General features: G+C 43.8%; 1 protein-coding gene across 5 annotated transcripts in view; it reads right to left on the bottom strand.

Annotated features, from left to right (window-relative positions):
• LCA5L (lebercilin LCA5 like) overlaps nucleotides 1-16243 on the bottom strand; it is a 48266-nt gene extending 32023 nt beyond the window's left edge. For 4 of the 5 annotated variants that reach the window (XR_006299290.1, XM_043593571.1, XM_043593573.1 and 1 more), the window contains exons 1-2: nucleotides 15664-15774; nucleotides 9516-9671 (exon numbers count right to left, since the gene is read on the bottom strand). The gene's annotated coding sequence lies outside the window, so the exon portion shown is untranslated. Of the gene's footprint in view, nucleotides 1-9515; nucleotides 9672-15663; nucleotides 15775-16159 lie in introns of those variants that run through there. The other variant, XM_043593572.1, reaches the window with a different exon arrangement.

Below are 16243 nucleotides of genomic sequence, written 5' to 3'. Positions count from 1 at the left end.
AGATGCACAGGCAAAGATCCTTACTTCTGAACCTTTGCAGATGGATTAAGAAGAGACCAAGTTGCTGGTGTACAAGATCCTGAAGGACCAAAAATGCTCTGCTGTGGCCCTCATGGCCTTGCCTGTCCTTGACCCTAGGAGCTGTCCCTCCTCACCTCTTCCCTCTCATGACTTTAGCCCCTAACTTCCTCCATGCGTCTTGTTAAATCCAAATCACTGCAAGAAGCCAATGGCTGGTAATCTGTGAGACAAATTTTTGACCAGTTGTTGGCTGACCTCTGCTGCTAAAGCCCTGTAAAAATTCCCTCCTCCTTGGGAATGCAAGCTGGTGCAGCCACTCTGGAAAACAGTATGGAGGTTCCTCAAAAAACTAAAAATAGAACTGCCCTATGACCCAGCAGGGGCACTACTAGGCATTTATCCACGAGATACAGGTGTGCTATTTAGAAAGGACACATGCACCCCCATGTTTATAGCAGCACTATCAACAATAGCCAAAGTATGGAAAGAGCCCAAATGTCCATCGATGGATGAACGGATAAAGAAGATGTGGTCTATATATACGAGGGAGTATTACTCGGCAATCAAAAAGAATGAAATCTTGCCATTTGCGACTATGTGGATGGAACGGGAAGGTATTATGCTAAGTGAAATTAGAGAAAGACAAAAATCATATGACTTCACTCATACGAGGACTTTAAGAGACAAAACAGATGAACATAAGGGAAACAAAAATAATATAAAAACAGGGAGGGAGACAAAACAGAAGAGACTCATAAATATGAAGAACAAACTGAGGGTTACTGGAGGGGTTGTGGGAGGAGGGATGGGCTAAATGGGGAAGGGGCTTAAGGAATCTACTCTTGAAATCATCGTTTCACTATATGCTAACTAATTAGGATGTAAATTTTAAAAAATAAAAAATAAAAAATAAAATAAAATTCCCTTCTCCTTCCTCAGAACTCTCCTTTGAGACAGCCATCCCAGTTTTGTAGGATACAGGCTTAATTCAAGAGTGTTTTTCATTTACAGTCACAAACTGTCCAATGCTACAAGAGTGGGAGTGTGACAGTCGAAGGTGGTGGACAACTTGAAGGCAGGCTGACATGGGCTTGAACCTAAGTCTGTCAGTTAGTGAAGTGATATTGGCCATCTATAAGACATGAATAACAACACCGATTCTATAGGGTTATCACAGGGAGAAATGAGATAGTGTTTGTAAATATCTATCACAGCACCTGTCCCATAGCACGCCATCAGCAAATACTAGTTGCCTCTTGGAAGAGTAATTCTTGAACACACACTAGGACTCTCGAGGGCCCTGCTCGTGTCTTTATGTGAGAGATGCAACCAAGAGTCAGTCTGTTTCCACATCAACTATTTTACTGGGAACAATTGCTTGACAAATGGCATTTGACTGAAAACTCTCTGAAGACAGAGACTGTGTCTTGTTTCTGTTGTAACTTCAGGCCACCCACTGCTGCCTCACAACCAAAATTTGTAACCACTTGAATACGGATCACCACCATCACCCCCTACACTGTATGCCAAGCACAGAGGCAGCAGCTTCCATATGGCGGCTGACTTCATCATGATGACAGCCCTGTGCAATAGGGATCAGTCATCGTATTTTACTGTTGAGCAAACTAAGTAAGGCTCAGAAACATCAAGTAACCCATCTGAGGTCACAAAGCCAGTGAGGGGGAGAACTCAGTTTTTAGGGCAGGTCTGTCTGCTGAGTTTTTTTCACCGTACCATACTACTTGACCCCAAATGGACATAATTTGACCCAACTTAATTGTCACTGCAACTGTAAAATGTTAAAGTATGTCAAGACCTGTGATAAACCTATGAGGATCACTCACTCTTCAGCTTTTCATGTTTTACCTCTAGTCTAGAGTCCAAAATCTGAGACTATATTGAAACCAATCACGTATCCCTTAACCTTTTAGATTAATCAGTACAACTCACTCAGAATCTGACATGACGGGAACAGTGAGAGATATAGATAAGGAAGTTAGGGTGAAGGAGTGTTTTTTTTCCATTCCTAGATTAGAATATTGAGGTTTGGTGATGTGCTTGTATTCCATGTACAACTTTTTTAAGTTTATTTTTATTTTGTGAAAGAAATAGAGAGCAGGTGGGGGAGGGCCAGAGAGGAAAAGAGAGAATCCCAAGGCTCTGAGCTCTCAGCACAGAGTCCAATGCTGGGCTTGAACTCACACATGCGAGATCATGACCTGAGCCGAAGTCAAGAGTTGGATGCTCAGGTGCCCCATACACGTACAATTTTTTTAAAGAAATATTCCCAGGGCTTCTGGGTGGTTCAGTTGGTTGAGCATCTGACTTTGGCTCAGGTCATGATATCATGGTTCGCGGGTTCAAGCCCCATGTCGGGCTCTGTGCTGACAGCTCAGAGCCTGGAGCCTGCTTCCGACTCTGTGTCTCTGTCTCTCTCTGCCCCTTCCTTACCCACACTCTGTCTGTCTGTCTGTTTGTCTCTCTCTCAAAAATAAGTAAACGTTAAAAAAAATTGAAGAAAAATAGGGGCGCCTGGGTGGCTCAGTTGATTAAGCGTCCAGCTTCAGCTTAGGTCATGATCTCATGGTTCATTAGTTCGAGCCTCACATCAGGCTCTGTGCTGACAGCTCAGAGCCTGGAGCCTGCTTTGGATTCCGTGTCTCCTCTCTCTGCCTCTCCCTTTCTCGCATTCTGTCTCTCTCTCTCTCTCAAAAAGAAATAAACATTAAAAAAACTTTTTTTATTAAAAAAATAAAGTAGTTCCTCTGAATCACATGCTTACATAGGCTAAAACGAGTTGATTGCCCCATGTCTGATACAGCAGAGAACTAGCCATCCTGGTCTCTTTGTTTAATAAACATTGATGTAACAGGAAAAAAAAAAGGACAAAATTCTAATTGAAATCCATTGGAGCCAAATAAGCCTTAATATCTATAAACAGCCTCGCTCTTAAAATAATTCTATGATTAAAATGTACTCTAATAGAAAGCTTTATAGGTTTAGCTATGGAAAAGAAGGTGGATTTGAAGTCATTATTGCTCTCCCCATATAGATTTGCAAGAGCCATAAGCCTCTGTTTTTGGCTGAATTGTTCAATGTATACAATCTCCTGTGGGTCTCTATTTTGCAAGGTCCCTACAGCTAGGAGGCAGTAACTATAGCTCCTTTAAAATGCTTGAGAAAATCGCATACAATTAAAAACATCCCAGTGAGAAGATGCCATATTAGCAAAGTTGTCCATAATCTTTCCTGCTCAATAATTCACCGAATACAATCGGTATCATTTCCACAGGATGGGCCAAAATGCAGTCTTATATAGAAAGTATTTTTGTGAGTGTGTGGGAAGAAAATTCATCATTGTCACCAATTATCTAGTGGATGTACTGTCAGCTTGTTTTCAATAAATTTCTATAGAACATGGTATGAGACACAGTTATTTTACTCTTGATCACTATTATAATCTAATCTATTTCACTGAAAATATAAGCAACTTCGGATTAATTACTGGGTTCACTGATCACTCTCATAATTAAATAAGCACAAATATCTAAGAATTACAAGCTGTAATTTCAATCCATATCCTTAAGATGTTAATTTTTTTTTGTAATTTACTAAGCTTAAGAGTTGTCATAAATGTTTTACACAGTGCTATATTCTTTTGCAACAATACATTTACAACCTGGTACAGCCAGGAGATGAGCTGGCTGTTCCAGTGATTTCCTACAACTCATGAATGTCAGTTGTTTATTAATATCAGCTTTTAGGTAAATGTGATGTGCTTCTTTCTGCTGTAACAAATAGAAAGGCAATTGTTCTTAATGTTAATAGCAGTCTTCGACAAAAAAACGGTCATAAGAGACACAGGGGACCAGAGGGTTTCCTATGAAGCAGTTCAGTAACGATGGTACCAACTTAATAAACTTAAATGAGTTTATTAGGTGAGTCACCAACATTTCAATCATCATTTTTAATGCATCCAGTAGGTCAACTTATTTGGCTTACTAAGAGTATATATAAGAAAACAAATTCCTAAGCAACTGAGATGCAACTTTTTTTTTCAATCTTTTATTGAGTACATAGAAATACAGTATGAAATGACATATGATAAACTGCACATATTTAAAGTGTACAATTTGATAACGCTAGACATGTGTATATACTCGTGAGACTACCACCATGATCAGTAGAGCCTACCTACAAAGTTTCCTTGGACCCCTGTGAGGTTCCTTTCTCCCATCCCTCCCTGCTCCTCCCTTTCCCCCCACATGACCACTGACTGTTTTGTCACTCTAGGTTTGCATCTTCTACAGCTTTCTATAAATGGAGTCATACAGTATGCACTTTTGTTTGGCTTGGCTTCTTCGCTCAGCATAATGATCTTGAGATTCATCCAAGTTACTGTGTATATCAGCAGTTCATCCCCACCCGCCCCCCCCCCCCCAATCTCATCTGCGGTTAGTATCCAATTGTGTGACCACACCACAATTTGTTTGTTCGTTCACCTGCTGATGGACTTTTCAGCTATCTTCACTGTTGGGCCATTACAAATAAAACAGCTATGGGCATTCATACCCGGGTCCTATGTATGGACATAGGATTTCTTTTTTTGGCGGGTAAATACCTAGGTGTGGGTTGGCTGGACTGTATGGTGAGTGCATGTTTAACTTCTTAAGAAGCTGCCAGACTGTTCTCCACAGTAGCTGCACCATTTGGCGTTCTGGCCAGCGGTGCATGAGCTCCCGCTGCTCCACATTCCTGCTAACACTTGATATGGGCACTCTTTTTAGTTTTATTTAGAAAAAAAATAAAATAAAATAAAAACCTAATAGGTCTGTTTAGGGATACCCTATATGGCTTTAGTTTGCATTTCCCAAATGACAGATAATATTGAACATCTTTTCACGCGCCCATTTGCCATCCTTGGGTCTTCTTTTTTGGGGGGATGGGGCGATGAAGTATCTGTTCAAATCTTCTGTCCATTTGTAAATTGGATTGTTGGTTTTCTTATGGCTGTGTTTTCAGAGCTCTTTTATACTCTGGACATAAGTCTGTTACTGGATACATGTTTGTAAATATTTTCTCCTAGCCTGTGGCTTGTGTTTTCATTCCTCTAAAAGTGTCTGCAGATGTTTTTAATTTTGATGAAGCCCAAATTACCAATTTGTTCTTTTACTGATTCTTCTGGTATTGCATCTAACACATTTTACATAGCCCGAGGCCACAAAGATTTTCTCCCAGAAATTTTATAATTTTGTTTTGCTTTGATCCATTTTGAATTAATTATCATGGGTCAGAAATTGACCAGAGTTTTTTTTTTTGTTTTTTGTTTTTTTTTAAATAAGGATATTTAGGGGCTCAGTCGGCGAAGTGTCTGACTTCGGCTCAGGTCATGATCTCGCAATCCATGAGTTCAAGCCCCGTGTCGGGTTCTGTGCTGACAGCTCAGAGCCTGGAGCTTGCTTTGGATTCTGTGTCTCCCTCTCTCTGCCCCTCCCCTGCTCGCACTTCGTCTCTCTCTCTCAAAAATAAATAAATGTTAAAAAATAAATAAATAAATAAGATAAAATAAAATAAGGACATCAATTGTTCCAGCACCGTTTCTTGAAAAGACCAACACTTTTTGCACTGAATTGCCTTTGTACCTTTATAACTGAGATGCCGTGTGTGAGTCTATTTCTGAGCTCTCTCTGGCTCTGCTCACCTAGTTCTCTATCTTTACATTGACACTTTACACACCTTTCTTGTTACTGCAGCTCTATAATTAATCTTTTTAAAAATTATTATTTTTTTTAATGTTTACTTTTGAGAGCGAGACAGAGTGCGAGTGGGGAGGGACAGAGAGGGAGACACAGAAGCCGAAGCAGGCTCCAGGCTATGAGCTGTCAGTACTGAGCCTGATGCGGGGCTCAAACTCATGAACCATGAGATCATGACCTGAGCCGAAGTCAGATGCTTCACCGACTGAGCCACCCAGGCACTCCTATAATTAATCTTAAAATGGAATAGCATTAGTTCTCCAACTCTCTTCTTTCTTTTCAAAGTTGTTTGGCCATTTTATTTAGGTTCTCTGAGTTTCCATGAGAATGTTAGAATCAGCTTGTCAGTTCCCTCAGATAAACCTCATGGAATTGTCATTGTGATTGTGAGTCTACAGATAAATTCATGGAGAACTGACACCCTGACAAAAACAGCTCTGGTTTGTTAGGCCATCTTCTGTAGTTTGTAGTGCATAGATCTCTTACATATTTTTTTTCAGATTTATCCCTAACTATTTCATATTTTTGATAACTGCTATTATACAGGTGTTGTTAAGTAGTATTATCTTTTAATGTCAATTTCCAATTGTTTGCTGCTAGTATATAGAAAAACAATTGATGCTCGTGTATTGATGTCATATCCTGTAAACTTGATCATTGGTTCTGGTAGCTGTTTTATAGATTTCATCACAGATGATGATGTCATCTGTAAATAAAGAGGGCTGAATTCTCCTTTTCTAATATGGACCCTTTCATTTCTTTTTCTTGCCGGACTGGTTGGCAGAATCTCCAGTACAATGCTGGACAGAAGCGTTGCTAGAGTTGACGTCCTTGTCTTGCCTTGGAGCTGAGAAGGAGACTGTCCAGTCTTTCACCATTAAGTGTGATGTTAGTTGTAGGTTTTTCCTTTATTAGACTGAGGAAGTTCCCTTCCATTCATTATTTATCTAGGGAAGTAAGGCAAATCTTGAGGGAAAAGTGGGAAGAGAGAGGTTATCGAGAGAGGGGGAATAAATAAAAGGGAGAAGCAGAGAAAGTTAGGATATGAGGGAAGTCCATTTGGGGCTCCTGCTGAAAGTCTAGGGAATATTCACCAGGGAAACCCTTTCGCCTCCCAGCTCAGGAAGTGGACATCTGCCTCATCAAGCAGGCACTACATGCTAGAACACAGAAACAATGCTTTAATTTCCCAAACCAGTTCTATTCCTGAATCTTTCTGTAAGAACCACTTTGGGCTCCCTTAGATTCTGTCTGTACTATGCTGGTTTTAGGAAAGGGTAGTCAGGCACTATCTGGAAGACTAGGAGGCTTCTTTGCTGGTTGTCAAGGGGCAGAGGCCGCATCCCTTTTGTCGTCTACTGAATGGTAACAATCACCTAACTGTAGACCTTCAGTCAGCTGGGGAAACCACCAGGTGATTCCTCTACATTGTCACTTTTCTTTCCCTAGAGAGCCCTGGAGCATGCCAGTGGCTCCTGGGATGAAGAAGGGAGTCCTCATCTACCTTTCTGAGGCTGTCTTTGGAATGTGCTCAGTGTGAGTGGTAGCTTCTCAGATGGCTCCCACAGACTCCCACTTCCTGGGACTCATGTCCTTGTGTGATCCCCTTCCCTACGGTGTGACTCAGATGTCACTTTCAAGATGAGATTAACTAAAAGGCTTTGATTTCTGTCATCACCTTCTCTTTTTCTCTCACTTGCTCACATTGATGGAAGCCAACTGCTATGTTGTAAGCAGACCCATGGAGAAGTACACATGACAAGAAACTAAGGCCTCAGGCCAACGGCCAGGGAGGAACTGAGACCCTCAGTTGAACAGGCTGTGAAAAACAGAATCCTACCACCAACTGCTGGAGTGAGTTTGGAAGCCTGGAACTACCCCCAGGTGAGTCTGGGGATTACTACAGCCCAAACTGACGTGTTGACTACAGCCTTAAGAGACATCCTGAGCCAAGGAACCCAGCTATGCCCAGATTCCTGACCCAGAGAATAATAAATGTTTGTCGTTGTTTTTCCATCCAGTAAGTGTTCATTTGAAATTGGGGACAGACTTATAATAGACAGAAAACTTCTGTGTCAATCTACTTTAGGAGGTTTCAAAATCAACAGTGATCTTGTAGAACACGGGAGAATAGGATTTAATGCTAAATATCTTATTTAGGTGAACAGATGCTTTCTAGAATGTTTACTTGATTCTGAAAAAAATCTATATAATGCCATATTTTCTCTATCTCTAATCCATTAATTTTAATCAAATCATGATCTTAAAATAATTTTTTGGAGTGGTGGCCAACCACACTATTGTTTTAAGCTGTTAAGTTTTTTGGGTCATTTGTTACACAGGCATAGATAATTAATACACTCAGACATGTCTTCTCAGGATGGTTCAGTTACCAGAAGAATTACTTGAGCTTAACATAAATTACACCCACTAAGGACACAGAACATTCTTAGAATTTTGGAAGTCTCAGGACCCCAGAACTGTTCTATAATTTCTATCTGTAGGACCCAAATTTGGGCCTATTTGGGTTCACCTGTGGTAATTCCATTCTTTTTCATGAAACGGATTCTGAGAAGTCTCATCAACAATGTCAAATGAACTGTATTTTTGGATATTACTGGTCGGCAATGAGATGTACCATGAATGCATATATCAAGCAGCTCTCTGGAATATTCAGTCTGTTAAATACCAGTTTTCTCACTGATCTGTTAAAGATAGGTGGCTTGGTGACTAGTATCAGGTCCATAAATACCCTTTTAAGTTGATGAAACTGTTTCTGTGTGTCTTTGTATTAATATAACTGGTCTTACCTCATTGTTATTAATTAAAAAATGTATGTAGGCTCCACACATGGATTTCTGATTATGTGGTGCATTATTGAAAAATCAAAGTCTTAGGCCAACCATCTAATGTTCTTCTGAGTTTGTTGACCACTTAATTAATGAAAATGTCCAATCAAAGAACGTTTACTTAGTGTCTACTAGGCACTGGGGTTATGAAGAAAGCAAACTTCTGCCTTCAAGGATTTAAAAATAACCCGTTAGTAATTATGTTATTATTCTTACTATAGAGCGAGCATACTAATTTTTGATATACTGAGTTTATGGTGGTGTATAGTTCAGATTTTGGCAAGATTTATATTTTGAACACTAGTGTTTACAGTATAAAAGTTCCTGTTTGGGGCACCTGGGTGGCTCAGTCGTTTAAGGGTCCAACTTTGGCTCAGGTCATGATCTCACAGTTTGTGGGTTCGAGCCCCACATCAGGCTCTGTGCTGACAGCTCAGGGCCTGGATCCTGCGTCAGATTCTGTGTCTCCCTGTCTCTCTGCCCCTCTCAAAAATAAATAAACATTAAAAAAAAGTTCCTGTTTTATTGCTCTTGAAGCATAATTGCACATGTTTCTATCATGACAGGGTTGATAGTAGTTTCTTTGCTGTTATGACTCAGGAACAAAACTTACAATCAAAAACACGGCTTGAATGGAGAGAATGTAACCCAACTGATGCTATGCTTTCCTGGAACGCGCCACGTAAAGGCATGGCTGCCCAGAACAACAATAAATTTGTATATCATGTTCTTTTAATTACAGAATTGGAAAGAAAAATGTTCAAGATCAAGATGCACATTTGAATCATTTGAAAACTACATTTTTTGTGGGTAGTTGTCTTCAATCTGCTTTTGCGACAAAGCAGACAAAAAAATATGCCAAAATGTTTTAAAATGAATTAACGCATACCTGCTGTCCTTCATCAAACGTTCCTAAGATGTATGACGATTAACTATACATTCTGAGTGGACGGTCCTTCACACCACAGTATTTAGGAGGTCTCCAGGGTAGTAGTTTTTGACATGTTTTGGTCTCTTTTTAAGGAAAGAATATACTTCAAAAAACCTAGAATAACATTACAAAAGGAAAATGTCAAGATGTCACAAGTGAACATTTATATGAGAAGAATCAGTTACAAGTTTTGAATCGGTATTGATTAATTTATATCTACTCCTTTGTATATGGATTGCTGTCTACTCCACACACTAAGGCTTCTTATCAAAGTGAATCAGCTCTTTGCAGTTGATCAGGAAATGGGATTCGAAGGAGCCACAACAGGGCAGCGCCTCTGAAAATGTTGTGGGTAGAACAAAAGGTTGTGTGGCTCAACCTGCCTGTTCTTTCTCTCCAGTACAAAGTTGAACATGAGTAACCAAAGTTTTTGGGTTACCTGTTACTTATCTGCAAACAACAAAAATAAGGAAAGGAAGACTCTCCTGGTACTACTGGTGGGCACTGGATCTTAATTTAGAAGCACTGATATTCCAGACATGGTGTTATATATCGCAACTTGCTCTTCAACCGTCTCACAAATTCCTACATTCTTGGCTATTACTACAACCAGAAAATCCCAATTCTTTTTTTAAATTTTTTTTAACGTTTATTTATTTTTGAGACATAGAGAGAGACAGAGCATGAATGGGGGAGGGTCAGAGAGAGAAGGAGACACAGAATCTGAAACAGGCTCCAGGCTCTGAGCGGTCAGCACAGAGCCTGACGTGGGGCTTGAACTCACGGACCGCGAGATCATGACCTGAGCTGAAGTCGGCCGTATAACCGACTGAGCCACCCAGGCGCCCCCAGAAAATCCCAATTCTTAAAGTAAATATTCTGTAGTGAAGCTGTAACGCATTCAGGAGAATGATTTAGTTTTCAAAGGTTACAACTAGGTTTCCCACCCCAAATTATCGTGTGGGGAGGTAACTGTATTCCTAACCAGTCCTGCTTTATGGAAAACAATAGCTGACGTTCAAGTTTTCCCTCTTTTCTGATCCATTCTCAGCACTCGCTACTTCCTTTCCCACTTTACTTTTCCCTGTAGCAGCGATCATTATCTGACACAATCTGTATTATTCTCCTTTAGCTTATCCGTTGCCTGACTTCCCCACTGACATGTGCTTCTTGATTACAGTATGTTGACTGTTGTGTCTACTGCTGCAGCCCCAGTGCCCAGAGGAGTTCCCAGGGAAACATAAGTGTTCAATAAATATTGATTAAGTAAATTAATGGTGAGAGTGCTTCTTTCTTAGCTCCCTCAATTCCTGTCTCCATGCCCATTACTCCTGACAAGCTTTGCACTGCTGCTGACTCAACTTAAAATGCCCTAAGTGCCCTTTAAATGAACGCTTTTCCAATACGGTAAACAAATAGATGTCTCAAACTCAAAAGCCAGCCTCATGCTTACTAGTGAAACATGAACGTACCCTCCCGCAAGGACTAAGATAAGGATGCCCACTATCACTTCTGCGAATGAATACTGTCTTGGAGGCAGCAGGCAATGAAATTAGATGTGAGAAATAAGAGGAATAAACATTAGGAAAGAAAAGCCCAATTATATACTGTGCAAATTATTATCATGTGCAGACGACATGACTGTATACTTAGAAAACTCTAAAAACACTCTAAAGAATATTTAATAAAACTGTAGTTAAGTGGATATAAAAATCAATCTTTTCTATATGCAAATTAAGATGACTTAGAAAATAGATGAGGGGCACCCGGGTGGCTCAGGCGGTTGAGCGTCCGACTTTGGCTCAGGTCATGATCTTGTGGTCCGTGAGTTCGAGCTCCGCATTGGGCTCTGTGCTGACCGCTCAGAGCCTGGAGCCTGTTTCGGATTCTGTGTCCCCCTCTCTCACGGCCCCTCCCCCACTTATGCTCTGTCTCTCTCTCTCTCTGTCAAAAATAAACATTAAAAAAATTAAAAAAAAAAAAGAATTAGCACTGATTCAGAAGAGAGGGTGTTTGCTCTAAAGAAAAGGCATCTGAATGACAGTAGCAGGCCTTCCAGTACAGCTGGCTGCTTGATGTCAACTGTCTAAGGTCTAAAGTTAGCTCACTGTTCTCAGTAACGTCTAAGATCCAGTCCAGCGTGAAAAATCTGTAAATTAAACATATGTACATCTATCAGAAATTTCAAGCCTTGATAATGTGAAAATGTGTCATGTTCAGCGTTTGGCTGGTTATAGACAAGCGATGTAGGTTTTGGTCATTTTACAACTTGATGTTATTTATTTTTTGACAAAAACTTTGAATTCATTCCCAGACCGAGTGTCCCCAAGAAGTGCCTTTGGGATGAAAAAGGAGGAACCGGGCCTCTCTGCTCCCACCAAGTGGTGGCTAATGCAGTTCACCGCCTGACGCCAAGAAACCAAATGTGGGTTTAGGGCTACTTTTCTGGAAGTGTGCATCTGCAGCTCCCCCTCCTGGCCACGGCCACATTTCCTTCTAATTTTCAGTGTTGACCTGGCAATTTTTTCCTAGAATTGTCCTTCTATTTTAATAAATCGTACTAAAATACCCTACATTTGATATATCTCACACAGTAAAATGTTCAATTCATTCATTCTTTCAACACAGATTTGGGAGCTTTCTGTGCACCAGGGACTGTATGAGGTGTGGGGGATGTAATGAACGCAAACGGAGATGTTTCTCTTTTCATGGGGCTTTCATGCTGGCAATAAAATAATCACAATAGTGACTGTTGTAAATGTTTTAGAGGAAAGAGACAACTCTCTGAAGCTACATGACTGACAGAGAAACCTGACCTGGACAGTGACCATGGAGGTTCTAGAGAAGGACCATCCGAGCTAAGACAGGCCGGTGGGGGCTACCCACGCAAAAAGGAATGGAGGGTAGGAGGGAAGTACACTGGATAGAGAGAGTAGACACTTTCAAGGCCTGGTGGGCGGACGAGGCCCATTGGCTGGGTCCCAGTGGTCCCAGAGCCTCCCGAGGTCGGTGGGGGTGAGCCGCTGCAGGCTCACAGGAGGGCAGGTGTATGATTTGGGTCACTAATCCAAGAGCAATGAGAAGCTAGCAGGGAGAAAAAGCGGGAGGCTGGGGAAGAATGCCATCATTTGCTCTGCTTTCTGACGGTCACTCCTGCTGCAGTGTGGAGTGCAGAAGAGACAGAAGCCAGAGGAGAGGATTCCGGAAGGCTGGAGAAAGAAGGTGGCAGCTTGGGCTAAGGTGCCAATGGTGACTGAGAAGTGAAAGATGCACGGGAGACAGTGTCACCAGGGCTTGGTGACCTGCCGGATGCTGGGGGAGCGAAAAGGCCGAGGAGGAATCCTTGCTGCCAATGCGAGAGGCCCCGGCTGGGAGGGGTGGTGGGAGACTGGTCTTGGGCACGTGGAGCTGGTGTCGGAGATGTATTAAGAGGAAAGGCCATTCCGCTCGCTGGACATATGGGTCAGCTCAGAGGGCCCAGCTGGAGGGATGAAGTTGGGAGTCCACATGGATGGGGATTCACATAGATGGTGTGCATAGATTTGTGCCCAATCTCGGATTATGGGGGGCACGGGAGAGAATGCGACGAGAACAGACTGAGCTCTGAGGAACTGCAAGACCAAGGAGCCCCTGAGAAGAGGGCGAGCCAGCACGGTAGCGGGAGAAGCAGGGGGGGGGGTGGTGGTGGTGTTTGGGGCGAAGAAGCCAAGGGAAGACAGTGCTTCAAGAACCGGGAGCAACAGTGTCAAATGCGAATGCTGCCGGAGGCCGAGCAAGAAGAGGCCTGGCAATGTCGGATCAGTGGCTTTTGTTCTGGTACGTGGAGATGAGGGTGGAGGGCAGACTAGAGCGGGCTAAGGAATGAGACGCAAGGCATGGATACACGGAAGGTGGCAATTCTTTAAACAAGTTTGCCTGCGAAGGGAATGAGACCTTGGGCAATAGCTGAAAACGAAAGGGAACGGGGGTCAAGGGAGATTTTTTTCTCTCTTCCGGGATGGGAGACTGGAGCATGTTTAAAAGCCAAGGGCAAGAGCCAGTTGAGACACAACAGGTGACAGCTGATAGTGAGAGCGTAGGTTTCGGACAAGCAGGTGAGGGTGGGATCCAGGGCACAGGGAGGGTGGCCGGGGATAGGACGGACGATGTGCACATAGATGTAGGTAAGGCTTGCAGTTGTGGTGGCTGGAGCTTGAGGAGATTTCCCATCAGACAAGAAGTGACGGCAAGAGGGGGAGGTGTGAGGTCAAAGTTGAGGTTTCCGATCGGCAATATCGTGTGGACCCTCCATGAGTAGCAGCAACCCTACCCTGCTACTTTGGCCAACTGGAGCTTCCCTTGGTGGAAAAAGAAAAAGTGGGGCCTGGGGGTTTACGACTGCCAGGGTACAGGTGCGTGGGGGCCAGGAGCTCCCCGAGGGCAAGGACCTGTCCTATCAATCGCTGCATCACTCTGTGCCTGATGGACTGGAATACCAGTGCCCAGGCACTCACTACCAACATGACCAGCACTGGGATGATCATTGATCTCCATTTCAATTCACCTCTTTTGGTGCTTCTCTAAAAAAACAAAGATGAAAGAGAAGGGAATAAACAGAGCCTAAATTCCTACATGGCTTCTTTTTCTCACTTAAAAGGAAGCTCTGGATTTTTTTTTTTTTACTCTTCTGTACAGCCAGTTTTAAAGTTCTTGTCAAAGTTCAATCCAGGGACACACTCAGGTACCCAAGAAAGCTGAGGGGCATCTTTCGATTTTTAGCTTGTTAATAGTTAGGTGTTTATGTAGCTTTGGCTACCTGGTTTAAAAGTTGAAATCTTCAGGGGCGCCTGGGTGGCGCAGTCGGTTAAGCGTCCGACTTCAGCCAGGTCACGATCTCGCGGTCCGTGAGTTCAAGCCCCGCGTCAGGCTCTGGGCTGATGGCTCAGAGCCTGGAGCCTGTTTCCAATTCTGTGTCTCCCTCTCTCTCTGCCCCTCCCCCGTTCATGCTCTGTCTCTCTCTGTCCCAAAAATAAATAAACGTTGAAAAAAAAAATTAAAAAAAAAATAAAAGTTGAAATCTTCAAAATACGTATTAAAAATTATTTTCATCTATGGAAACTATGAAATTCCTATCTTTAAAAGAAAGCCTTATTCACTTGAAACAACAGAAAAAAGGTAAGACTGTCTACATGCAAGGGAGGGAGGGCACACATAAGCACAGAGACCAATTAAGAGGCTACTGAGGGGTGCCTGGGTGGCTTGGTCGGTTAAGCGTCCGACTTCGGCTCAGGTCATGATCTCACAGCCCGTGAGTTCGAGCCCCGCGTCAGGCTCTGTGCTGACTGCTCAGAGCCTGCAGCCTGTTCCAGATTCTGTGTCTCCCTCTCTCTCTGCCCCTCTGCTGTTCATGCTCTGTCTCTCTCTGTCTCAAAAATAAATAAACGCTAAAAAAAAAAAAAAAAAAAAAAAAAAAAAAAAAAAGAGGCTACTGAAATAATCCAGGCACCAGAGGATGGTGGCCTGGACCTGGGTTATGATACTGGGGGTTTGAAGAAAAGACAGGATTGTGTCACCTATTCAGAGTACATTATGAAGGATGTGTTGACAGACTGAACGTAGGAAGGAGAAAGACGTTACTGGTTTCCAGTAATGGGGTGGGTAAAAGTGTGGGAAGACCAGGTGTGAGGGACTGTCGGGGGTGCCTTAGACATCACCCAAGTACAGACGCAGGCAGGCAGTTGAGTACACGGGTCTCAAGTTCAGTGTTAGGTCAGGGCTGGAGATAGATACTTTTGGGGCTCATTGGCATTTAGATAGGATTTGAGCCTGACACTGGATGGATTCGTGTAGGGAGCCAGTGTAGATAGAACATAGGTTCAAGGTCATGTTCAGCAGTGGAAAACCCCATCCTCAAAAAGTCACCTGTTGGCACAAGCGTAGCAATGAAATGTTAAAGCGCCGAGGGGAAACTGGACAAAGAGCTCCAAGGCTGAGCGAGTGAGGGACACACACTGCGGAAATTTCAAAGAATTCCCATTTCCACGGGCTGAGGATAAGGAAACGTCAGCGCTGAGGTTAGACCGGTGTGGGAGGGGCGGGGAACTAAAGCAGGAAGGTAGACACGAACCTGCAGGCATCAGTTTCAGACAGCAAAAAAGCATCCGGCGAAGGCCTGCAGCTCGGGGATGAGGGGTGAACGCGGCCCCGCGCTACCGCTACGGGGGTGGGGGTGGGGGTGGGGGGTGGGTGGCAGACACGACCCGGCCCCTTTCCCTGGCGCCTGGCGCTACGAGGGCCGGTCGGTTGGGGCCGCCCCTGCCCCAATGCCCCCGGGCGGCCAGTCCGCGTGGCGGGCCCGCAGTCGGGGGGACAAGGAATGGGGGCGCGGCGTGGGCGGGCGAGAGTCTAGGCCCCCTACCCCGGCTGGGAGGGCACGCCGACGCCGGCTCTTCACCAGGCGGCGCTCTGCGGGAGGAGGCGGCCGGCGGCCCGGCTACGTTACTAACGAGAGCGAGGCTGCTTGGCCCTGGCTGAGCAAGGGGCCAGGGCTGAGTGACCGGCGGCACCGGAGGGCCCGGAGGCTTGAACAGGGGGACCTGGCTGGGACTGGACAGGGCAGTTACCTGCTCCGCGCGGCTCCCGCGGCCCCCCGACTCCCGCGCGTCGCCTCGGAAACCCGCGCGCGAGGCCTCCTGGGACTGGCTGAG

This window comes from Prionailurus bengalensis, chromosome C2 (genome assembly GCF_016509475.1).
Source record: "Prionailurus bengalensis isolate Pbe53 chromosome C2, Fcat_Pben_1.1_paternal_pri, whole genome shotgun sequence".
NCBI classification, from domain to species: Eukaryota; Metazoa; Chordata; class Mammalia; order Carnivora; family Felidae; genus Prionailurus; species Prionailurus bengalensis.
This window is presented reverse-complemented; position numbering and strand designations above follow the sequence as displayed.